Here is a 24,898-nt window from a genome sequence, read left to right as displayed (position 1 = left end):
CCAAAGCTTCCCTTTCCCAAGTTTTGTAGATATTCTTTCAAGTGCAAAACATTTTCTAGAAAAGACTTCTTACCTCACCACAGAATCATTGAACACAAAAATTATTTCTGTTGTTGCTGCCATGACTGTCAGGTCTCCTCTTGTGTGCAAAAGGAAGAGAGGTAGGCAGGTCCTATCTCTCTCTGGGCTGTTAGCAGGAGTCCTTGGTGTAAAAGTAATTTCTCCAGAACAAAAGGACAGGATTTTTAAAGATGAATATTTGTAGCGCTTATGAATTCTGTTGGGCTGCCTTTGGAAACTGGAGGATCCCCAAGTCCAGACCCAGCCCACACCACCCTGCCCACTGCCCACATCCCTCAGTGCCACATCTCCACTGTTCCTGAGCACCTCCAGGATGTGAACCCCACCACTGCTGGGCAGCTGTGCCACTGCAGCTCTGCTCTTTCGGAGACGCTTTTCCTAATATCCGACATGGTGGTGCACAAGCAAATGATAGAGAAAGTCATGAAGATCCACATTTCTGCCACAGTGTCCCAGCAACTGGAGATGAGCTGGAAGGAGGGAAAAGCAAAGTGTTTAGTCCACAGGACTGCCATATGCTTCTGCTGACTGCAACAAGTGGTGAGCGGGGAAGGGGTCATACTTTGTTCTCTTCAGCTCCTTGGGGTGGTGCAGGAATGACTGCACTCAGGGCTTTGAGCCAAAGCTCAGCCTCACCCTTCTGTCCACATCATTCATGGTAAACGATACCAACATTCCTCTCTTCCTTTTGGATCAGCTGGTCTATAGCACAGGGATGTTATCACAGGATGCCAGGAGTATTTCTCTGCTGCCAGGCAGGCTTTAAAGTCTACAGCCATGGTGATTGCTGGAGGCTGGCTTTTAGAAATGGGGTGAGACACAGAATCACAGAATCACAGAATGGTTTGTGTTGGAAGGGACCCTTACAGGCCATCTTGCCCAGCTCCCTTGCAGTGGTGAACAGGGACATCTATAATCCAATCATCCAGTGTGTTCAACACAGATGGAGAGGAGTCAATTCTCCCACATCTATTGCTGGCTCTGGTCTCTGTTGGTGGGATTAAAAACCAAGAGAAGGACATCATCCTCAGCATACCCAAGAATCTTGTCTCAACACTGAACTGGATCGGAGCAGCTTCTAGCTCTGGATAAAGCCGTTGCCTTGGAGCTGGCAATCTGGCATTGGCTCTGCTGCATGACAGTCTCTGGACTGGCAATCCCACTGCTGCTATGGTGGAGAAATTGGGCTGAGAGGAGGAAGTAGTTTTCCCAGCAGCAGCAGCAGCCGGAGGAAGCAGCAGCTGTCTTGCTGTCCTCTCCTGTTTCCCTAGCAGCAGGAGAAGCAAACCAGATTATTCACAGCTCTTTTCCCTTTCCCTTCTTCCCTGGCCCGCAGCCCCACCTCCATCTTCAGAGGTGCCCCTGACTTCTGCAGGTGACAGCACTTGATTATCAAACCTTCTCCAGCCATTTCATATGGATAGGAATTTCCTTTTCCATGTGCTGCTCAATCCCAGTGTTGTAGAATAGCACAATATTCCGGTCTGCCGCTTGTTTATAGCTGCCTTTCATCTTCAATTATTCACTCTATTTTTGCAGTGGGTAACTGAATGATTCCTGTATTCAGGCCAAATCCCGCTTGTTTGGTTCATGTGAGTAATCTAAGAAAGCCTGACGCTGTTCCCTGATCTGTCTGGGAATGCTTGCATGACAAGTGGTCCCCAGGCATGGAACCTATGAGCAGGAGCAGAGTCCTGAAACTGAGCCCATCTTCCTATCACTGCATAGGCAATGGGCAAACGCAGCCCTCCCAGAGTGTGACTCTAGCTCTAGAAAGTCGTCCCATTCACGGGCAGCTGGATAGCATTAATTTTTACAAGCCATTGGTACATAATGTGGAATATACCAGCTGCCTTCCTGTTTTCAGGGAGGGGTGAGACAAGGCCTCAGGCCGTTCCAGTTGGGCTGTGCTCCTGAAAAGGGCAGCTAGAGTAGGAAACATGCAAAGTGAAAACCTTTCCCAGTTCTTCCGTGCAGCTGTCATCAGTAGCACAAACAGCCTGGTGCTGCCAGAGCTGCTGAGCTACCCGCTGCCGGAGTCGCTTCATCCAAAATCGCTGCCCTGCTCTGCTGGCAAGAGTATTTTGTGTGGATGCCTTTGTTTTGCTGAGCTGCAGGATGCTGATCTTGGTTTGTCTCAAGATGGTACTGCAGCCTCTCCATTATTCATAGAATCGCAGAATCATTAAGGTTGGAAATGGCTGCTAAGATCATCAAGTCCAACTGTCAAGTTGATACAATTTTTTCCAAACAAGGGTCCAAAATGAACACGGACCGAGGTGTTGTGGAGGTGAAGTATTTGAATTTAGGTTAATTAATTTTTCTCTGCCGTATTTCAGTTCCATACCACCAAGGGATCGCTGCCTGAGAAAGGAGGGCTGGTCTGCTTTGAGATGGTTTCCTTCAGAATAGGGATACCTGGTTCGACTTTCTGCTCTGGTACTGACTTTCTTTGTAAGTCTTGGTAAGCCACTTTGGCTCTCCATGATTGTCATGTGTGAAATAGTGGTAATAGTCTTCCATTAACACAGGTGAATGATAAGGAATTAAAGAAAAGTTAATGATTAGCCATTATAATGTAGAGAGCCCAAGGGAGAGGAGTATCCGCCCTGAGGAGATGAACTGCTTGGGAAGGACTAAAGCAATGAATAAAGGCAGTTGAGGTTTGGGGATGAAAGGAGTGGAGGTATGGAAAAGTAGGCAGGGTGGGGAGATGTAGCTGCTGGGAAGGATTTGGGATAGGCAGAAGCGAGATGAAAGTGGAGGAGGATGAATGGGAGAGTCAGATGTCACAGTGTCCCAAACTGAACTGTTTGTCCCTGGGATCTATATTTGTCTTACCTGTTTGTTGGTTTACTTGCATTTCCTCGAACAATGTCTTCACTGGCTACTTTTACAAGGTCTAAATACGTAAGTACCTAGATTTTATATAAATACGTGCATTCTGGGGTGTGAACTGGCAGTACCCACTTGGTAGAGCAGTGGGTTTACAGTTTTGAACGCTGTGCGGTGCTTGTAAATTAGTTGCAGTACAACAGTTCAGACCTCTGGTGCCTAAACGGAGCAGTTTGGCTGAGCTCTGACCATCTGGGCTGTAAAGAGAAGGCAGTCTGTTAACAACTGCTCCTTCCACCACTTGTGCAAGCCCTGTAGCTTCCAGCTTTACCTGTCTTTTCCAACACAAGGAAATCAAACACCAGCCCTTCAAAAGGCTCTAGCCAGGACCAAGGAAACTACAGAACTGTAATACAAACGCTCACATAGGTCAATCAGTAAGAAACAGTTGATACCTGCATGAAATATGACATACTTGAGAAGAGCTAACATGATGCCTGTGAAGTCCTGTCTTACAAATGTCTTGGAGTTCTCTGGAGGGATCAATGAACAAGTGACTATCAGTGACCCAGCAGATAGGGGATTTCCACAAGACTTTACAGCAAATCTCCCACCAAAGGAAATTCAGCAACCATGGGATAGTTGTTTGCACAGATAAATGGCCAGCTTGAAACAAGAGCATGCAGAGGTTGGAAAAAGAGGTTGGTCAGCTCTCACAGTGAGGGAAGTTCAGTGGTAGAATACTGAGCTGGTGCCAGTGCTGCTCAACATATTCGTGTGAGGACAGGGGAGAAGAAGTAGTGAGAAAATGTGGTGAGGATTTAGTCAGGGAAATAAGATTGGTAAGACTCCTTATACCATCATGTAAACCCACCTTTTGCCCATTCATCCAGTGTGTTGTACAACTTTGGGCCCTCGTTTGGAATAAAAAAATCAGAGCAGGATAACAGGGCTGGGATGGTGCTTGGTTCTCCTTAGTGTGGAAAACCTGAAGATTGATGTGCAGAGCCGTGTTGATAGGGATCAGCTCTTCATATATCAGCATGAGAGCTAGAGGGCAGCGGGAGCTAACTCAGCTAATGAGTGCTGTTCAAAGCAGACAAAAGAGGCAGGTAGTTCACCTCTGCAGCTCTGTGTCAAGGGATGTGTAGATGGATGTAGAAATAGGTTTCCAGGAAAATTGCACAAATACTTGGAAGAGAGATTAGTTTTTTAAACAGAACCATGAAATCTACTAGGCAGGCAGAGCTGGAAGCTCGAAGAGTATTGAGGCAAATGAATTGCCCTGTTCTTGCTCTTACCTTGATGCCTCCTTAGTATCACTACTAGGAAAAGGATCGCTCGCTCTGACCCAGTATAATGATTCTTATTTGTTCTCACTGTATGTACTTCATAAATCAAACATTCATGGGACATTCAGATTCACACACAGTCTTTTACTTTAGTAGAACAATACCTAACCTTGGTGGTGAGGAGGCAGTTCAGATCTGGAAAGAAAGAAAGAAAACACAAGATGTAGAAGATTTACCACCCCCATCTGGCTTTTGAATAGCTCAACAACTTTCCATGCCTTTTCAACACTCCTCCCTCATACCTCATTACAGGGCTGGTGGCAAGGTATTTTCTTTCATCTGCTCATTCATTTGCTTTACAGAAAGTACCTCAAGTTCTTTGTAAGGATATCTCACTAGGATTCTAGGATGGGTTTTTTCTCTTTGACCTTTTCACAGCCCTGGGGCATTCACAGAGAAATCGTGGTTGTCACAGCTCATGTGAGGACACAAGAAATTCAAATCCAGCCGTAAAGATGCTTCCATAGGCACTGCTATTCAAGAGACCTCAACTGTCTGCATAGCTACAGGAGATGCAAAAGCAGAATCCATGTGGACGACACATCTTGAACTAGAATTACCATATGGTAAATAGCCATTCTTTATTGTCTTGTCAACAGTTAAGGAACCTGCCCTGACGTGGAGGCTTGGGGTATTGCTGACAGGGTTAATGGATGATCCTTGGGAGAATACTCTTTCTCCCACTTGACACTCAAGTCACTTTTCTTAATTGTAAAAACATCTGTAAGAAGAGCAGAATGAGTTGTAGGTCTTGACAGCTGATTGTCTCATGACTCATCGCGCGAAGACAAACTTGTCTTATGCTTGTCCTCCATCTTCATCCACAGCATTTGCCAAGAGTTGTTGTCTGAATATTGCTTAAATTAAAGCATTCGTTTTCAGGTTTTTCATCTGAAGCCTTTCCTCTAGAAAGAGAAGAGAAATTTCAAACCTGGGCAATAATAAGATCTTGAGTGCTATTTTGGATGGAGGTAGGGTAGTTAGGAAGGTACTCTGCGTTTTCCTACCTTTGTGCATAAGGATTAAAGAGGAAAGCTGTTATTGTTCCATTTCAGATCAATATGAATTAGCTTCTGCATGAAGAGATGTATTTTTTTGCTCAGATGTTAATACTTACAGAGAGGCCACATGCAGACATTAACAGCAACTTTTCCACACCTGAGCTACTTATCTAGCTTCCCAAATAATGAGTGAAGAGAATTAAGATGTATCAGTTTCTTCCCATAATGGCAGCCTAAAACAGCTCAGACGATTTGTTTCCCAAATTGCCCATTTCATTTGTTTTCCTGACAAGCTCAAAGATAGATGTCACCAATGTGAGTATCTAAAGTGACTCTAGTAACCTTTGTTGATTGCGGAGTTGGGTAGATCTTGTTTCTCAGAGACTTTTCACTTTCCTTGCTGGGAGGGTAGCTCTGAAGTCCTTGCTTAATTTATACCTTACTGGGAAAGGCCTGTCAAGGTATAAAATAATTAATGAAGTAGGTTTTTTTAATCAATTAGAGAAATATATATGGAGACCTGCTAACTGGAGGCCAAATACCAAAGTATTTGAACTGCAAATGAGGCTTTTTAAAGAAAACAGTATTTAATCATGAAAACAACCTGAGGACTGTAGCTAGAGAGCACATAGATCCACGTTATGTTGCTTCTGTAAAAGGTGTGTTTCAGACAGCTCCAAGCAACACTGCTCAAATAGAAATCATAGTGTTCAGCACAGGGGTAACCCAGTAAAAGTTACCGACCTGTGATATATAGGAAATCACAGAAGATGATCTAATAGTTTCTTCTGGCCCCAAGCTCTATGAATCTGTGAGCTTGTATCCTCTGAGACTGGCTGCTAATTCTATTCCTGAAAGGCAGAGTAGGCAGATGCTGCTTCAAAAGAAGGATTGAAATTTAGTTATTGATATCCATTGCCCTTTAAGGTCATCTTTGGATAGTTCACACCCAGCTTCTTTCCTCTCATAGATTTTTTTTTTTTTTTAAGACCTGTGAGCATAGCCGGAGCATTTTGGGAAGCATGGTTGCATATGGTATCCGCTGTGAGAATGTGGTTTTGTGACAAGTTATTCACCCAGCTCCCAGTTACCACATTGGCAGCAACTTCAGGGCACCTTCTTAGTATGAAAGGCAGAAATGATGACTTCAGACTGTTTCTGGAGGAACATGGAGATGCTGGAGCTGTAGGTGCCCCTGTTCGTTGCAGAGAAGTTGGACCAGATGGCCTTCAAAGGTCCCTTCCAACTCAAACAATTCTATGATTTGTGTTGTGTTCAGAGCTGTTCAGGATTTTAAGGGAGGTACAGCCATCAGCAGCTGGGCTGATGTACACATGTCTGGAGCTGGCAAAGCAAGGCTTTTACCCACGTTTATTTTCTATAAGGACAGTGGGAATCAGAACTCTTAGAACCTGTTTCCCACCCCGGTGCCATGCTGGGGCTGCCTGCGTGTACTTCCACTAGGCTCCTGTTGTGGTTTGGTTTTGTTTTCCATTTGCCTGGGAATGTTGTATTCAAATTGCCAAGAAAACTAAAACAATTGATGTGAAATCTCTTGCAAAACAATAATCAAGAAAGGATGTTCGCAGGAGGGAAGCAATACTGGCTGATGAGCAGGAAGAGTTGGAGAATGCTGGCTAAGTCCTGCGTGTTTACAAGCTCTGTGCATCCACACCTGTGGGTTAGAAATGCTGTCATCTGAGGAATGGCCCCATATTACAAGAAGGTCAAGCACCAAGCAGACCTAATTAAAAGCTCATTACAAGAGACAATCTCCATTAACATGCCAAGTTTCATGCAAATCCATTAGCACCAGGGCTCTCTTCGGAAGCTTTAAATTCCAGTTCTGTGCCCCAGGGACTGGAAGCCGTAGCAGGTTAATTTGCCATTCTCAGTCTGTGAACATTAGGCACAGTCCTCTTACTTTCTGGATTATTTCACATTCCAGCAAATTAGTTTTATCCGTTCTGAGAACATTTTAACAAAGAAAGTTCTTTTGGCATCACATGGATAAAATAACAAGGGATAAAAGAATGACCAGTTCCCCCAATCAGGAACAAATAACTTTAAATCTCTCCTGAAAATGCAGCCTTTCCTGTTATTCCCAGCCCCCTCCCCCTTCCTTTCATTTATCTTTCGGCAGTCAGATTTTTTAATTACGTTTCTGCAGCCAGATTCCCCTCCCTCTCTCTTTACGAGGTTGCTCTCAAGAGCCGTGTATTTTCTTTATGCCATTGTAGCAGAACTTGACTAAAGATCTTCAAACTTGTTAAGTATAAAAGTTGGTAAATGATACTATTGTTGGAGTGAAGGGTTGGGAGAGGGGGAAGGCAGTTTATCTGGGGTGGCTGTGGGGGGGAAGGGGGAAGGTTTAAAAAAAGGAAAAGAGAAAAGGCTCAAATGAACTGAAATGGATCAAAGTAAACAGAGACATCTAAGAGCTTTTGTAAGTTAAAAGTGGCTATCTGTTGCAAGTCCTGCCTCATTAACTACTGATAGAAGCACTGTCCTGGCCTTCAGATACCCAATGCTGGCGGCCTACAGCAAGATGAACTCCGGGTTGTTCGCTCTGCGCTGCCGCGCACAACTGCTTAACCTCAACCTCCCCAAAATGTTTGTCCAGCCATGGCAGATCCCAGCCCTGCGTTCACTGCCTGCGCAGGGAAAGGAACAGACGTTTGGAGAGGAGGAAAGGAAGGGGAGAAAGCAGGGAAAATGCCTTGAGCCCGATTTGTGCCAATCCGGCGCATCTTCTTTAGAAATGAGCAGATGAGGGATGGGGATCAGCCTCCTGGGTCCGGGTTACGGAGCCGCCTGTGCCGTCCTCGGGCTGAAACCGGGCAGGGAGAGTGGGGAGGGATGGGGAGGGGAGCGCCGTGGCTCTTTGACTAGGACCAGATAGGTCTCTGTGTAGAGTAATATTACAGCTCGCTCTCTCATAAACAAGCTGCATGCCGGCTTCTAAAGAGCCCATCTGGCATAGCTTTGAGAATGGCAATAATTACAAGCTGATGATGGACATGGAAGAAAAGCCCTGCTGAGCTGGCTCATAAGGAAGTACAGGCCAGGACTGTAGGGAAATTACAGGCTAAAACCCTTTCTAGTTTGGGCCTTTTGGTGTTCTTAATCACAGACCTTAAATGTTGTAATAAACACTGTTGCATTTTATTGGCCAACTCCCATGACAGGCAGATCTCTTTTATTTTATTTTATTTTTACTATTCGTTAGCTTTAGAAAGCGGTTCAGAAACAATTGTTTGTTAAGAGCGGGTCTGTAAATTTACTGTTCTTCATAAAAGCGATCCAAACAGCGAGAGTCCCTTTTGTTCCTCTGCAGTTCAAAAAGGAACAAGAAAGTCAAAGGGAAAAGGGATATTTTCGGAGTTCTGCTTAGCCCTGTGCGCTGCGAGGTCACTGATAATGCCTTGATTTGAGATTACTGGTGAGGAAAAAGAATCTAAAACGAGTTGTTAAGCTTTTTAAGTGAAACTCCCGTTGATTTCACCGGCTGTGGAATTCCGCAGGAAGGAGAGCAGGTTTGAGCTGCGGGAGGTGTGGGTTTGTCCCCGTGCCCAGGAAAGTGCATGGCATTCTTGCCGACTGCAGTTGTGTGAACAGAAGCGCAGAGGCCTCGTCCGTGCCTGCGATCTCATGGGCCGCTGTGATTTCATGCGACATTGCTGAACAGAGGGGAAAATCCCAGGCCATCGGGTTCTGTGGGGCTCTGTCTCAGTGTGCCTCATGGGTACTACATGCCATTTTCAGGGAAAAAGTGTGAAGTGTATTTTTACAGTGGAACACGTGAAACACAACAGCACTGATGCTCCAGGGCACCTGAAAGGGCTGCGATTTTACAGCAAGGCGCCTCTGGTCTTGGCAGTGGGTCTGGATTGTAGAATCACTGAATTTGTCAGAATACTGTCCCATCCGGGTCTCTAAACACCTATCTGTCTGGGGTCTGTCTGTGTAGATACCATGTGGCAGTGCCACCTCTGTGGACAGATGGGTTTATAGCGGGAGCACACAGATGAGACGGCTGGAGTTCTGCTTCAGAGAGTCTACCTGTTTTCCCAGACTCATTCCTTTCTCCTTTTCCTTCTACGGAGTCTAGAAGATCGAGAGTTAAGCAGTTCTGTGAGTTTTATTTGACTCGAGTGCAATAAATCTCCCAGGGTGACTGATGGACTGATAACTCCCCAAATCCATTCAGCGCTCTGTGTGTCAAATCAGCAGTGACTGCAGAGCACCGTCGGTCATTCTCAGTAATGCTGTTTTGACAGTTCGTTGTTTATTACAATTTAACATGTGTAATTTGTTTTCTCGGAGGAAATCTGCCTTTATTTTACTTCTTTTCGTTTTATTTTATTATTTTAAGAGCATCAAGCGTGCATTAGAAATGCTGCACAATGCAGTGCATTGGGTTCACTGCTCCAGTTGATGGTGGAAATGCACCGCTGTTTCTGCAGGATGTTTTCTTAGGAGGTTCTGCTCCTTGAGATGCACCTTTGCCTGCAGCTATAGCTGCGTGTTTCCAGGCTGGTTCATGCTGGTCCTCTTTCTGCTGCGGTTCCCTTTTCACAGACATATAAAGCTTTCTGTTTTACCTACAGCTGGTTGTGTCCTAACACTTCCTATCTCTGATGGCCTATTTAATCTCCCAGTTTTTCACTTGGGTGTTTGTTCGGGCATTGCATTTTTTCCCTTTCTGTCACACAGCGGAAGCAGTGGAAATTTACCTATCTGAGTGCAGCTCTTTCCTTTCATAAACTTCCTTTGGCTTCTTAATCTGAAACTTGCTTGTCAATGTGGAATGATTTCTTTATATTTATCTGTCTCTTTCCGATACAGACTAGAATTGTTCCTAACAAAAGGAGCATGAATTGGTGGAAACTATATATTAAACGCAAGACTATTTGTCTAGTTCTCATTAGGTCGCTGAGTGAGAAGCCCAAACTCCTCTCTTTTCCCAAGGTACTCAGATATCCACCAAGTGCCTTCATCCCTTAGCCTCGTTTCCTCTCCCAGTAAACCCGCTTCCCAAAAGAATGCTGCACTCTCTGCTCTTTATACTGTCAGCAGTGACAGCAACCAGCAACGCTGACATTTCGCATTGTTTACAAAGGATGAGCGCCAACAAGGCATCTCTGATCATTTGATAAACTCTCCTAACCCTCTCCCCCCTCCCATCCCTCTGCTCCACTGACCAAACTAACCTTTTCACAGTACACTGCCTGTAATCACCAGTGAAAGACGCTGACCAGAAAGGATCAGAACTCGAGCTAAACACAAACAAACCAGCAAAACAGCTATGAAGATAAACTACTTACTACCAACATTGCTCGGCCGGTGCTGCAGCCCGGGAGAAACGGAGTAGCTGCAGGCGGGGGGTGGGGAAAGGAGAAACCTAACCCTAAATTCCTTACGTGCATGTATTTTTCATATGAATTTTAAAATTGCTTGAAAAAACACCCTAGCATAGCATTAAAATAGCTTTCTTGTTTACTGTCATAATCCTGTGTGTTTAATATCCTTTTCCCCCTTCAGCTCCCCCCATTCCTGCAGAAACTCCCGCCAAGACAGTGGTCAAACTGAGTTCATAGTTCCTCATAATGAGCCCCGAACTAATGCCTATACCAAAAAGAGTTACTTTGCAGTCATCCCATGAGTTTGACTGTTTTTTCCCCCCTGCAATTTCTAGTGCACCAAGCAGATACTCTCTTTCTTTCCATTCTGTTTTCCTGGAGGTGAGAGGCAGCCGTGCACAGAGTCCTGTCCTCTCATGAAGGCAGCACTGATGGCCTTTGTTTGCCAGGAATGCTGATGTGCTGAATTACTATATAAAAATGGTTTCAATTCCATCTAAAAAAATTGCATCTGCTCTTCCAGCTCCTACCTGAAGTAGCTGGATATTGGGCTCGCTCAGCAAGCAGAACTTTTACTGCTGAGTTTTCCAGTGCCAAAGACTTGGATACAGATTTGAGGACAGTGTGATTTTCTTCCCATGTGCTAGGGTGCATTCGTTCCCCCTTTTCTTTTGCATGATAAGAGGGCTGGTGCATGGAAAGCAATAAGCTTGGGTCTCCAGCAGAAACTCAAAACTTTCATCTAAATCTTTATTTCAGGTAGTAAGAAATCATCTCAGCAACAGAAAATCTGGCTCTGCAAAATATCTTCCTGCTCCTGCAGAGGTCTTGTCTGCTCAAAACCAGCCGTGCCGTGTTATCTCAGCATGGAATTAGTCTTTTCAATGACTAAATAAATTTCATTTATTCGTGTCACTTCTGCAGATGCCGTTGATTAAACCCTCCTATGGAATCACCACAAAAGTAGCTCTGCCACTCCTATGGCCTTTGGTCTGGCTTTGTCATCGGCTGGGAACTGAACGCCTGAGACGTTTCTCTTCGTCTTTCTTTCTCTCATCAATTTGCTGTAGCATTGTGATGGATGAACTGGTTCACACCTTAGCCCAGGAGCCTTCATCCTTGGCTCAAAGTGTTATTGAAACATCAGCACAAATAATAATCCATTGCTAAATTCCGAGTGCCTGAATCTATCCTTGTCTGATCTTGAAGAGCTTCCACCATCAGAAGGGTCTCTAGAAATGCTGTTTCAGGTCAACACAGTTGGTCAGGGAAGTATACGGTATTTTTTCCTTCATTTACTCAAATATCAGTTCTTTATGGCTCTCTTTCTATGTTTCTTATGGTTCTCCCTGAGTTTTCAGATTTCACAACATTCTCTAATCGTTGCACTACAAAAAGCTGAGCCTACACAAGTACACCTGAATGCCCCATGTGGTTCAAGGAGTACAAAATGCTTGTTTCGAGGTACGCTTCAGTTAGCCGTACTGGTTTTCCTGCCTTCCCTCTGTATCAATGTAACATGTTTTTATTCAGCCAGTTCCACACAAAAGTGGCCATTCATGCACTTACGACGCTCGAGCTGAAAAGGATCCATATGTCTGCACTGTTTTGAATTTTCCCAGAAGAACTGGGCATATGCTTCTGTGCACGAGTGTGCATGAATGCCTTTTGTTTCCTCCCAGCTCATGTCAGTGTAGGTGTATCTCAGGGAATTGGTTTGCCCCAGTACTCGCAAGAAATACAGAATGAATAGCTGGAACAAAGCTGAGTGCTGCATAGACAAATGCAGTTTGATGTATTGACAAATAGGAATGGACTTTGGAACTGCTGCTGGCTCTCATCTGAAGGTGAGAGCATAAATATTTTGCAAAAAAAAACCCTCAATAAGAATAAGGCATATATGTAGTTTCTAAGCTAAATTATTTCTGAAAAAGGAGATGCAAAAGAAAACGAGGAACACCACTGCTGTTTGCTTTTTTATACATTCACACATAGGAAATGCTGTATAAAAGTCAGCCTCTGCTTTTTCCAAAATACCCCAATGGGCAGTGAATGCAGCTGCTAAATGTGCAGCAGAATTTTTGGAAAGCAGTTTAATGCATTTGGTGAGGAGAGACTGTAAATTAGCCTTATCAGAGTAAGTCTGAGCTATTGAAAAACTGCTTCCGTCCCCACAAATGCAGGGAAGATCTATAGATCATAAGGCCGGAGGGACACTCAGGGGTGTGCTGTTCCTAACATGCAGCATGTTGGCCAGTGCTGGGTATTCCTGAAATTATACCCAGGAAAACCTGTCGTTTGAGTCAGGAGAGACAGTGCCATGACTACAGTCACCTGTCTGCACTGGACAGAGATGGGAACAAACAGCACGTGTTCATCAGTGTGTTGCACACTCACTGCAAAACACTTGGGCTTTGTTCTGCTGCTGCTAAAGGTTGGGTATTAGGAAAAAAAGGAGATTGGATATAAGGACAAAATTCCTCTTCAAAAGAGCAGTGCTGCAGAGGCACAGATGCCCAGGAGAGGTGGGGTCATCGTCCTTGGAGGTGTCCAAGGGCAGTGGATGTGGCACTGAGGGATGTGGGCAGTGGGCACGGTGGGGTGGCCTGGGGTTGGGCCTGAGGATCTGGGAGATCTTTTCCAACCTGAATGATTCGATGGTTCTGCGATTCTAAAGAAACTAGTGTTCCGATTTTTTCCACTGCAGTCCTCTTATCTCACCTTCCTTTTGTGTTTCCATGTCTCAGTATCTCATTCAGGCTAAGGAGACGCTCCTGGGTAGTTAAGTGCTTGCTGTTGCTTTATCAGAGGTAAAAGGGCGCTTTGGAAATGCAAGCCTTTTCTGTTGTGAATCAACGTGCCATTGTGCTTCTGTGTCTTGCACAAGAATCTAGGTGTGAGCACAGCCACAGCAGTTCACAACACTCAGGACTCCAGATGTGGGGACTAGGCGTAGAAAGGCACTAAAAGTGCCCAAAGCAGATGAAAACATTTAAGACATAACTTCCCTGCACTCACATGTGCTTGTATTGTATCAGTCCCAAGAAGCCCCATGAATTAAGATGAGGTGAAAAATGCCAGTAATCCCTTGCCCTTTTATCTCTGCTGTAATGAAGTAATGTCTTGCTGTTTAACTTACATGTTACAATTAAGATTTTTACTTCTTGATGTGATTCACTGCAGGGACTGTGGATTCAGAAAGTTTTCAAGGGCAAAAAGACTCAAGTCAGAGGAGCAAGTAGGTGGAAATGGAGGTCTGCTTCCCACTTATTTATTTTCAAGTTGCACTTAAAAGAATGACAAAAGCAAGTCTTGCTTCCATCATCATACAGCAATTGAAGTAAGAAGATACTTGCTGTGGGGCATTAGCACAAGGCCCGTAACTCAGGGGAAGATGACTTCAAGGAGTTATTAGGGGGAGAGAAATAAAAAGTGAAGCCCTTGGAAGCCATCGGGATAATTGCGCTTGGAGCGTAGTTTCTGTTTGTTTGGATTTGATGTTTAAAAACATCAGCTCAAAATTCATGTCATTAGTGCAGAAAAGTATTTTACAGTGAGAGCTAAGAGAGCAATAATCGTATTTAATGTCATTTGTCATGGGACTGCATATAGCCTCTGAACCTGCTCTACCTAAAATGAAGTGTCTTTCTCTAGACAGAGCCAGCTGTTCCCTGGACGCCGGACAAAGCTGCTTTCTGCTTTGTAGATTTTTGCTCTATTGCATTTGCAGGTGCCTCATATTTAGTCACAGACTGCAAATAATCAGAACTTATCTGAATAAAATTTTCCTGACTCTTCTGCCTGAATGCTCTCACTGTCTGCTCCCAGCCAAACTGCCTTTCCAGTTCTTTCCCCGACGTCTCTGCAGAGTTCATTGCTCTGATTCCACCACTGGGGCATGGCAGTGTTGGTCAGTGCCTTTCCCCTGACTGTGTGCTTCTGTGCAGGCCGGTGGCACTCAGGTGGTGACACAGGGAGTCCTGATGTGCGGGGAGGGGAGCTCGTCACGCTTTCCCTCTTGGGTTTCGAGATGTCCCTACGAAAAGCACAGTTATTAAGTCTGGATTTGACAGCACGTGGCTATGGAGATTCTCTTTCCTATTCATTTAGAAGGTGGGTTTGCTGATGTACTATAAGAGAACAGCTGCCACAGTGGTTGCTCTGGGGCACTGGATTTTGGCTAGCTTAGCCTTGGTGGGCCGGGTGAAGGAAAAGCACGTGACAGCACTTTCTGGGGTGTGCTGTTCCTAACATGTGGTGTGTTGGCCAGTGTTGTGTATTCCTGGAATTATACACAGGAAAACCTACCGTTTGAGTCAGGAGAGACAGAGGCATGACTGCAATCAGCTGTCTGCGTTGGATGGAGATGGGAACAAGCAGCACGTGTTCATCAGTGTGTTGCACACTCACTGCAAAACACTTGGGTTTTGTTCTGCTGCCACTAAAGGTTGGGTATTAGGAAAAAAATTTGGATTGGATATTGGGAAAAAAAATATCTTCCAAAGAGCAGAGCTGCAGTGGCACAGCTGCCCAGCAGTGGTGGGGTCACCATCCCTGGGGATGTTCCAGAGCCATGGAGATGTGGCACTGAGGGATGTGGGCAGTGGGCACGGTGGGGTTGAGCCTGGGGATCTGGGAGGTCTTTTCCAACCTGAATGATTCGATGGTTCTACAATTCTATGATTACAGTTCCTTTTCAGCCCCAGCTGTTGCTATCAGCAGGGGTTTAGCTGAAGAGCTCCGTGCTGCACTGCTTGGATTGTCCCCTACTCAGCAATATTTCCCAGGATTTGCAGCAGTGGGGATCTGCAGCAGGACAACCAAGGCAACCACTCAAAGCTGCCCTGTGGTCCCACGCATGGATGCCCAGCTCTGTCTGTCTGTCTGTCTGTCTGGCCTCCTCCCCAGCAGGCTGTGCTGCACAGGGGCACAGCCCCATGGCAAGCAGGTGGCCAGGGCTCTGTGTGCGCCGTCCATCAACAGTGTGCTTAGGCCTATGGATGCTCGACCTTCCATTTCCCCACCTCTGTATTTAGGAAACAGAAAAGGAAGCTCCTTTGAAATGAACCAGTTCCCTGGTGCTTTCGGAGTTTGGAACGGTGGTCATTTTAAAGACTGCTTCAAACAGAGTTTACTGGAGTTGTATAAATCTTTGCTTTAAATCCACTGTAAATACGTTACAGAATCTGCCAAATGTGCATTAAAATATTTTGCTTCAGATATGCCTATATCCAACCTTTTGGTTTCTAAGAGCCTTAATCAGTAATCTTCAAGTAGGAAGTTATTCATCTTTATTGCCAGGCAGTTCTCAGTGGTGGTCGTGGCAACAATCTTTTCATTGCTTCTGTGTTTAGTTGTTCTTTGACATGATAGAAGTCAGCTGCAGTTCAATGAGCTCACTATTTGTGCAACTTAATTGCTTGCTTCCTTTAATATGTACTCAATTTTTCCTTTTATGAGCAGGGTTGTTGGAAAAATTAAGCTTAAGGATATAGCTATCCACTGTTAATTAACCTCCTTCCCAAACACATTAGTAAAATAGGTCAAATGACTGTTGAGTGTTAAGTGTACCATTACTAAGGTATTTCTCAGCTGGAAAGTGAACCATGTATTGGATAAGACAGGAGTTTCCAGAGGAGCTTCAAGGACGGAGGTGTCCGTATCGCCCTGAAATTCAATTAGATCTGCGTGCCTAATTCCCTTAAGCTGGATTTTACAAAAGCTCTTAGGACTGTGCGCTAAGGAGTTTTGATTTGGTGCACGTTTAGGGCATACTTGTTTAAAAATAGACAGAACCTGCTTTCTTTGTTGCTGTTTATTTAATTAAGCTTGATCTTTGGTTGCAATGGGACGTGTGATCCACGCATGCACGTGGATGTGTGTGCATGCATTTAAAGCAGCAGGCAGGAAGAGGGAATCAGCTTTCTCGTAGGTATCCCTGCTTTGCATGAATAAAGCTACTGCATCTGTTTGTTCCTTTGAGAATGACTAACGTGATTATTCATACTGCTAATTCCTAGAATAGCTCTGATATGTGAGCATGTATAAATAGTTCTGATGAGTATAAAATCTGCTCGGTGAGGGAACTGATCTATCAAAACAGCTTTATGCAGTGATAGTGTGATTGCTCTCCACGCCGGGGGTATATTTGGATGGGAAAATTGCTTCAACTGCAGTGGTGAGAGCTCAACTGGAATTTCGCCAGTTTATCCCCAAAATTGTATGTTCTTTTCAAAATCATCTTTAGAAATGTGAGTTCAGTTGGAAAGTTCTTCATTAGAAAAAAAAGAAAAGAAATATTTTACAAAGGGATGGATAAGGCTCTAAAGAATGGAAGCTGGAAGAATTCCCGCTGGGAGATAAAGGCTGTGCTTTGTTATGATTACGTCTCCCAATAGCAGTTCCCAGGCTAAGTCGGGAGACTTCTTCTAGAAGCCAGTGGGACTTCCCATATGTGTAAGCTCTCCTCATCCAAATATTGTGGTGTGTTACCGTAGCGGCCAACCGAGATCGGAGTTGTGTATGCCAGGCATGACCTGCACATGCAGGAGGCAATCTGTGCCTCAGAGAGCAGATGGAGAGGAATGACGTATCGTGGTCTGTTTCGTAGAGAAGGCACAGAGGATTGCTTCTCTTCAAACAGATTCATCCTGGCAGGGTTTCCTGGTGGGGTGCCCCAGAAAGGGCCTAGAACTGCTGCAGTGCCATAGCTGAACCCTCCAGATGAGGGTGAATCACAGCATCGTAGCATCACCAAGGTTGGAAAAGACTTGCGAGATCATCCAGTCCAACCATCCACCTACCACCAATATTTCCCCACCAAACCATGTCCCTCAGTACAACATCTAAATGGTTCTCAAACACTTCCAGGTTGGTTAGGGTTAGGGTGCAGCTAACCTAGCCCATCTCCTTGAGCAGCCCATTCCAGCACCTTACCACTCTTTCGGAGAAGAAATTTTTCCTAACATCCAACTTGAATCTCCCCTGGAGCTACCTGAGGCCATTCCCTCTAGTCCTATCGCTAATATGTCCTTTACATCACGAGATCTGGATTGTTTTCCCCTGCTCTTATAATGTAGCTTTGTTAAGGGCTCCATTAGTACAAGGAAGTGAAATACAAGTGTATTGGTGGAAGCTGAGCTCTTGGTTTGAAATGGCTTCCCAGTTGGCCAAAGCCAGGGGCAGTGGAAAACTTCTGGCTTCCAGACTGCAAGCTGGAGCTGCACAGTACACTGCCTCTTTCTTTTATAGATCAGAATTCTGTAAGAAGGACATAAGGTGGGTGTAAATGACATTTCTGCCAAAACTCAAGGCCCCTTTAGCCACTGGGAGCAGTATAATGGGGCCTATAATAAAAGAGAATTAAGTCCTTATTTAGAGAGATGCATTGAAATTGCTGATATGCTGCCAATGTGTTGCAAGCTTCAGGAAATCGCATTTGTTCCATGTGGCCAAAACCCACAGAGAAGCTCCATGAAGCACTTAATTTTTTAGTATGGCTGTAAATAATGCGGTGGAGAATTGATACAGAAGTCCGACGAACAACTTCAAGGCAGGCTGCTGACGGCGTTTCTTCCTTTGCAGCCGTTGGTGCCGAGCTTCAGGACATGGATCTGTGGCTGTCCTCAAGAGGATTGCACCTGCTGATGTGCTGAGGGTGTGAAGCAGCTGAGAAGCTTCTGGGGGACAGCCTGGGGCGCTGCAAACATCTGCAGAGGCACCTCTGTTATCAGGTACGGTGAGCTGATATCAGATCACGGCTCACATGCTGCAGCTTGCAGCAGCACAGCGGCCTATTTGTAGATCTTGGGACAGCAGGCCAAGAAGAAGTGCAGGAGTTACTCCTCTGCTTATCTGTTTTCCTGGAGAGGAAAACGGTCTGAAGATTCCTGAGGTGGAGAAAAGCAAGTGCTCCGAGCTCTGCAGTCTGGTGAACTGAAATGATGGGACTGGAGTGCGTCGAGGACCACGTGCATGAGAGGTTTTGCTTGTGGCCAGAGAGCTGGTAACTGCAGTGGGGATGGGCAAGCTGACAAGCCCTTCTCAGGTCAGATATTAGGAAAGATTTAGTCTCTGAAAGAGTGGTAATGCAGTGGCACGGCTGCCCAGGAGTGGTGGGATCACCATCCCTGGAGGGGTTCCAGAGCTGAGGAGATGTGGCACTGAGGGATGTGGGCAGTGGGCACGGTGGGGTGGGCTGGGGTTGGGCGTGGGGATCTTAGAGGTCTTCTCCAACCTGAACGATTCCATCATTCTGCAGCAGAGTGGCTGGGATTCGTATGGCAGACCAGAAGGTGGCACTGCGGATACTGCGTTGGAGAGGTCCCAGTGCTCCCGGCCAGAGGGGAACGTGGGGAAGTGCTGCAGTAACGGGACTCTGGGTAAACCAGGCTACGTGGATGGATTCTGAGAGCTTAAAGCAAGAAGCGTGAATGGGCAAAGCAGGAGTTTGGATGTGGATAATGTGAGGATACAGGGAACGTCCTGATGTTTAATCTTCCACTTGAAACATTGTCATTGTATTAGCTGCAGAATCAAGCTGTGCAAAATGTTGAAATGTGCAATTTTATTGCAAAGTGCCAAAGCAAAAGAGCTTGGCAGGAGGTTTGCAGGGCAACCGTTGGAGAGGGGTTCTTGGCTTTGGCAAGGCATTACGGAAGACTTGGTCATTTTGAGCTGGAAATGGACAAGTCTTTGCTGCTCAGCCTCCTGCGGCTCGCTTGGCTGTGCTGGGCTGGGCCAACCGCTCCTGCCTCTTGCATTTCCTTCTGTCAGCAAATGCTCAGCTTTTTGTCAGTGAGAGGCCAGTAGCAAGGGACAAACTGATAGACTGCTAAGAGATCAGGCTGATGTCGGAAGGAAGGAGCAGGTGAGCAACTTGCTGTCTGCATTCTATTAATACCAATCCTAGCTCTGCGTTGTGTGCCTGGCTTCTTTACCCTGAGACTCCATGTATATTTTGAAGAGGATTTTGTGCTCAGCTCAGAGGCAACTCTCCTAAAGACAGTTGGATTGGAAATGACTCTGTAGGGCAGTGGGCGATTCATCATCCCAATGACTTATCCCTCCCCCAGAGTTTCTCTGAAGTTTCCTGTCAGAGCTCACACGCCCTGAGGAAAAGTGCTTTTGCTTTCTTCATACCTTCACTCTTCAGTAGCTACTTGTGCTGCTGTCCTGGGTTCTCAGAGAAAGTGGAGCTGTGCTTGCTTTTGGCTCTGCTTAGCTGCACTCTGCAATGTGCCTGCATGGGGACGCTTAGGGCTTGCAGCCTGATAGGGACAGCTGGATAAAGTAGAGCAGGTTTTCATTCTGCCATGGATGGTAGCTGCCAGCTCAAGCACAGTAATAAGGTATCAGGGGAGACCTTATCATCCTCTCCAGCTCCCTGAAAGGAGGTGGTAGCAAGGTGAGGGTCAGTCTCTGCTTCCAGGTAACAGTGATGGGACGAGAGGTGATGGTCTCAAGTTGTGTCAGAAGAGGTTCAGGTTGGACATGAGGAAACATTTATATTCTGAAAGGGTGGTGCTGCAGTGGCACAGCTGCCCAGCAGTGGTGGGGTCACCATCCCTGGAGGTGTTCAGACGAGATGTGGCACTGAGGGATGTGGGCAGTGGGATGGTGGGGTGGGCTGGGGTTGGGCTTGGGGATCTCAGAGGTCTTTTCCAACCTGAATGATTCTGTGGTTCAGTGGGGAGAATAGACGTGCAGTCTAGAAGCGGAAGATACATGAAAGCTGGGCAGTAAAGAGCATGAAGATGAATGTGACCTGGTGACATCGGCCCTCCATTGTGGAAGAGTGCTGGGATGCAAAGGGGAAATGATCCAGGCTCTTTTCTCCATGTGAAGAATGGGTGGCTTCAGTGTGACCAGGCATAGGTGGTGCCACACTGTGGATTGGCAGGGAAGGGTTTTTTAAACTGTGGGCAGTGAGGATTGCACTTGCAGGTTACAGCAAACCCGTTCCTACAGAAAGGCAGCTGTGAGTCAGCCGCCCTGCAGAGCCGGGCCCCATCTCGCCCCTCTTGGTCCTGGTGAGGAGCGAGGCAGGGAAGGCCCCGCGCGGCTCCGAAGGGCCCGTGTTTCCTGTCTCCTCACTTCTGGCAGGTTTTGTCTGCAGACACTGGCTTCAGTACCCTGTAATTACATTTTCACATTTTTTAATATAGTAACACACGGCTGGGCTTGTGGTAGAGAGCCAAGCGATGTCTTTGGGCCATGAGGACTAAAAATAACCCAGGGGATCATTTTATTTGGTTATGGAAGGAAGAAGCGCCTTCTTCAGAAGTTACTGTACAAACACAGCTTTGGAGCAAATAAAGAAGGATTCTTGTTTTCTATGCATTAGGGAGATACCCATGGATTCAGCAAAACTGCCTGAAAGCCAAAAATGCTTTGAACTATGTTTCTCTACAGAGGGCCTTCACATACTGTCAAGCTGTCCAAATTATAGCTTTGTTTTCATCTTACTTGTGGCAATTATTGTACTTTTGTTAAAAATACCATTCTGTGTCAATTCTAAGCTCTCAGTAGCGAGGACTGTCTTAAAATAAAGGCACGTACAGTGCCAGGCTCAGTAGGCATCATCTGTGCTGGAGGCCTCGAGGCACAAACCTACAGCAAATGACTGCTTTGTGTCACAAGGTACAACTTTTCAGGCCTGGATCTTGGCATTGGAAGTCTTGAAATCCGTGGTTCCTCCTTTCCCTCTGTGCTGTGCACTGTGGCTCACTGGTGGGAGCGGTATCATCTTGTGCTCTGCTCTAAAGCAATCTCTCATGCTTGCTTTCCAGCACATATCTCCCCTCCGCATGGTGCCCTGCTTCCCAAATCCAGGATCATCAGGAACGTGTATTGTGTAGCTTTAGCTCTGCTTTGGGGGAAAGTTCCTCCAAAGCTGGCATGTGGGCTGAGCACTGGATCTGCCAGGAGCACTGGGTGGAACCTTTCCCAGCATAAAGGAAGATGCTTGAGGGACTCCAGAAGGTGTATTGGGCACCTGCAGAGTTTGCCATGGACCAAGATGCCTGGTAAGCCTACATATTTGTTAGCATTTATGATATCTGCAGATATAATGGGGACTTTCTCACTCCCATTTTGTGGATACAAAATGCAAGCAAAGCGTACTCGGAACCTAGTAATAAAGCAGGTGAAGAGTGTTTACTGCAGACTCTCCAGAGAGGCCCCGTCCATCCCTGGAGGTGTTGAAGGCCAGGTTGGATGGGGCCCTGGGCAGCCTGGGCTGCTGTGAAATGTGGACGTTGGTGGCCCTGCATGGCAGAGGGGGGTTGGAGCTTCGTGATCCTTGAGGTCCCTTCCAACCAGGGCAGTTCTGTGATTCTGTGACTTTCTCATTTCCTTTTGGAGAATGCTTTCTCACGCACGTGATCCAACTCTTTGCAGGGCCAGAGCTTTCATTCATAGCGTGTGTGCAAACTGCTGCTTTTCCTCCGGAGGAAGGAACGCTCCGGAGGGCGTTGGTCACACCATGGCATCGCTACAAAGAGCCAACAGTTGCATGATTGAACTCAATTAATGGTGCTGCCAGCTCATTCCTAACATTTCTCTAGACAGACAGCAGTGCACTGAATCCGATGATGTTTCTGCCTTGATGTGGCACATTGACAGCAGCGGTGTCCATCGCGAGGAACAACAGATGAAGCAGTGGGCTGCTCTGTCATGATGGGGCAGCTCCTGGAAAAAGCTGCCATTGTTGCCGTGGCCGTATCGAGGGAGGCCTACACAAGGCCCTCTTGATTAGACAAACTGGCAGCAGAACAGCAAGTTCTTGTTAACCATACATGCCAAAAGGCCCTAACACAAACAATCCCCATTATAAATTAGGCCTTTTACAAACAATATTTCAAGAAACTACTTGTCCGTTTTCCATGCCATTATGCATTTTTAGGATGATTACATGTTTCTGCTGGATAATGGCCTTTTGCCAAGGGCAAAATGGAGTTTCAATAGGACTCATTATGAAGTGAAAAGTTTTTCTATTCCTACTCCCTGGAAGGAAAAAGCCACTCGCAGATAAAGCTTGTGATATAATTACGTTGCTTTAGATAACCAGTGACATTACTTCCCAAATGATAAGTACTTGTTTTTATCCTTTCTTAATCTCACAGGCCCCTTGTAGCCTTTTAATAGGAAGCAGTGGCAGCTGTGAAGGCCACTTGATCACTGGGCTCTGAGCAGAGCGCAGTGCTGCCCTGCTGATAAAAGTCCTGCTATCAGGATCACTATTAGGGGAGAAAGTGCTGTCTGCAAGGGCAGACCCTGCCAGGCAACTTTTCAGCATGCTGCTAAATAATTAGGTTCCATGACAAACCATTCCCTCCTCCCTGTTTGCTATAAGGAGCTACAGCCTGACCCTCTCTTGAATTAAGATGTGCTGTTCCCATTGGTGAAGGAATGTGAAATGCAGAGCTTTCAAACCTGGGATGTCAGGGTTTGATTCTGCTTGGGGCTGAAGGGCACAGTGGGGTTCAGATCCCGGGCTCCTGTTGCTGTGCACAGGAGTTCAGCAGTGCTTGCTGTCACAGAGCAGTTACACAGCAGCTTTGTGACCAGGATCCTGGCAAAGGCAGGGATCTGAAAGAAAAGGAGAAGCTCGCAGTTAAAGCCCTGAGCTGAGCTCAGTTCCCAGCCTCCTCTCAGTCTCCTCGGATCTGATCAGTTGCTCACTGCCCTCTGTTTCCCATTTGAAAAATATGGCTGGAAATGATTCTGTCCTTTTGTCTCTTAAGATTATAGGAGCTTAAAATAAAAAACTCTGCCTCTATACAGAGTAACCAGATCAACAGGCTGTCCCCATCTTCGCTAAGCTGTTGAGATGTTACTGTACCAGAAATCTATTTCTCTGATATATGGCTCGTGTGACCAAAGTTGTTTATAAAGATGCCCGTCACTCTCCATTACATGCTTCCCCCATTGTTATTGCAGGAATTCCATCAGAAGGGCAAAAAATAACTCACTGACTGCGAGAACAAAGGCCCTGATTCATGACAATTCATTTTGAGATGGCAAAAGCAATTTATTATACCCATGTAGCAGTTACGGTCAAGTTACTGATTCCAGGATTTTATTGCTATTATTTGGAAGATGAGCCATTTACACTTTTATGGTCTGAGGCCTGAAGATACTTTAGGAACGCTAATTAGAGCTTTTTGCACTCCTCCAAGGGACGAAGATTTTATTGTGCAGGATAAGCTCACGCTCGCTAGAAGCAGGGTAGGGGATTAAGTTGCTTGCCTGGGTAACAGTGAAAAGTCTGCTGTAACAGCTAAGGAATTTGGGGACTCCCTGTTGGCTCTGTTGGCTGGTTCACCCCCCTTAGCTTGTTGAAGGAGCCCCAGTTATCATCTCAGCTCTAGGCTCCCTTGGAAGGACTGAGAGGGGCGGCTGGGGAAAGCAGCTCCTGCCTTCACTGAGGGTGGGCATGGGAGACTGAGCGAGACTGAGTCCCTGAAAAACGCTGTGAAATTCAAAGCGCTCTGAAATGACCTGCCATGGAATGCTGTTGACCTCTGTGATGCCGTCCTCTCCATCTCCTTCTCAAGAGGTGAATCAGTCTATCTGCCCACACCGCAGGGGAGACAGGGACACAAAAAGCTCGGGTGGGATTAGGGAGTTGGGTCAGAGAAGAATCTGGTAGTCTGAAAGATGAGCGTACGCTTATGTGTATTTAGGAGAGTAATGGAGATGAAAACATAAACGAGCATAAAGAAACATGCAGACATCTTGGATTGCAAAGGACAATTCTCTTGTCCTATGAGTAAGGACAGCACAAGTTGTGGGGCACTGAGCTGGCTGTCCCAGTGGGCTGCTGTAAACAGGGACAGATGCACTCAGGTGTTGCTACCTGTGGTTGGCAGATTGAAGCACTGAATGCCAGCAGTGGCACACAAGGTTGGCAGATCACGTTTTCACAAAGCCCCTGTGAAAGCAAACACACGTTAATGTGTTAAACACATTAGTCATCGGGCGTTTAATTACCTCTTTTCACCTAGGACTCAGATGACCTCTAATAAACAATATCTGTGTTCAGAAGAATGGGCACAAACTGAAACAAGCACTGAGAAGGTCCGATGGCAAGTGACTTCTTCCCTAAGGTCATGCAGGAAGTCTGCAACAGCAACCTGCTCTGCCATAAACCCAAAGCCATTCCTTCCTGCTAGGAACACACCAGCCCAAGTGATTGTGCTTGTGTACCAGGCTGCAGTCACGAGGACAAGTGAAAAGGAGGAAATCCTTTTGGAGTCCTGGG

General features: G+C 46.0%; 1 long non-coding RNA gene across 1 annotated transcript in view; it reads left to right on the top strand.

Moving 5' to 3' along the window:
* The window catches only part of LOC122176624, a 40,027-nt gene extending 18,374 nt beyond the window's left edge, over positions 1-21,653 (top strand). The window contains exons 3-4 of the long non-coding RNA XR_006177782.1: positions 18,217-18,365; positions 21,423-21,653. This is a non-coding gene — a long non-coding RNA (uncharacterized LOC122176624). The remainder of the gene's footprint in view (positions 1-18,216; positions 18,366-21,422) is intronic.
* Positions 21,654-24,898: the final 3,245 nt, after the last annotated feature.

The sequence above is a fragment of the Lagopus leucura genome, unplaced genomic scaffold, assembly GCF_019238085.1.
Source record: "Lagopus leucura isolate 7727_CA_CO unplaced genomic scaffold, USGS_WTPT01 Super-Scaffold_1, whole genome shotgun sequence".
Lineage (NCBI taxonomy): Eukaryota > Metazoa > Chordata > Aves > Galliformes > Phasianidae > Lagopus > Lagopus leucura.
This window is presented reverse-complemented; position numbering and strand designations above follow the sequence as displayed.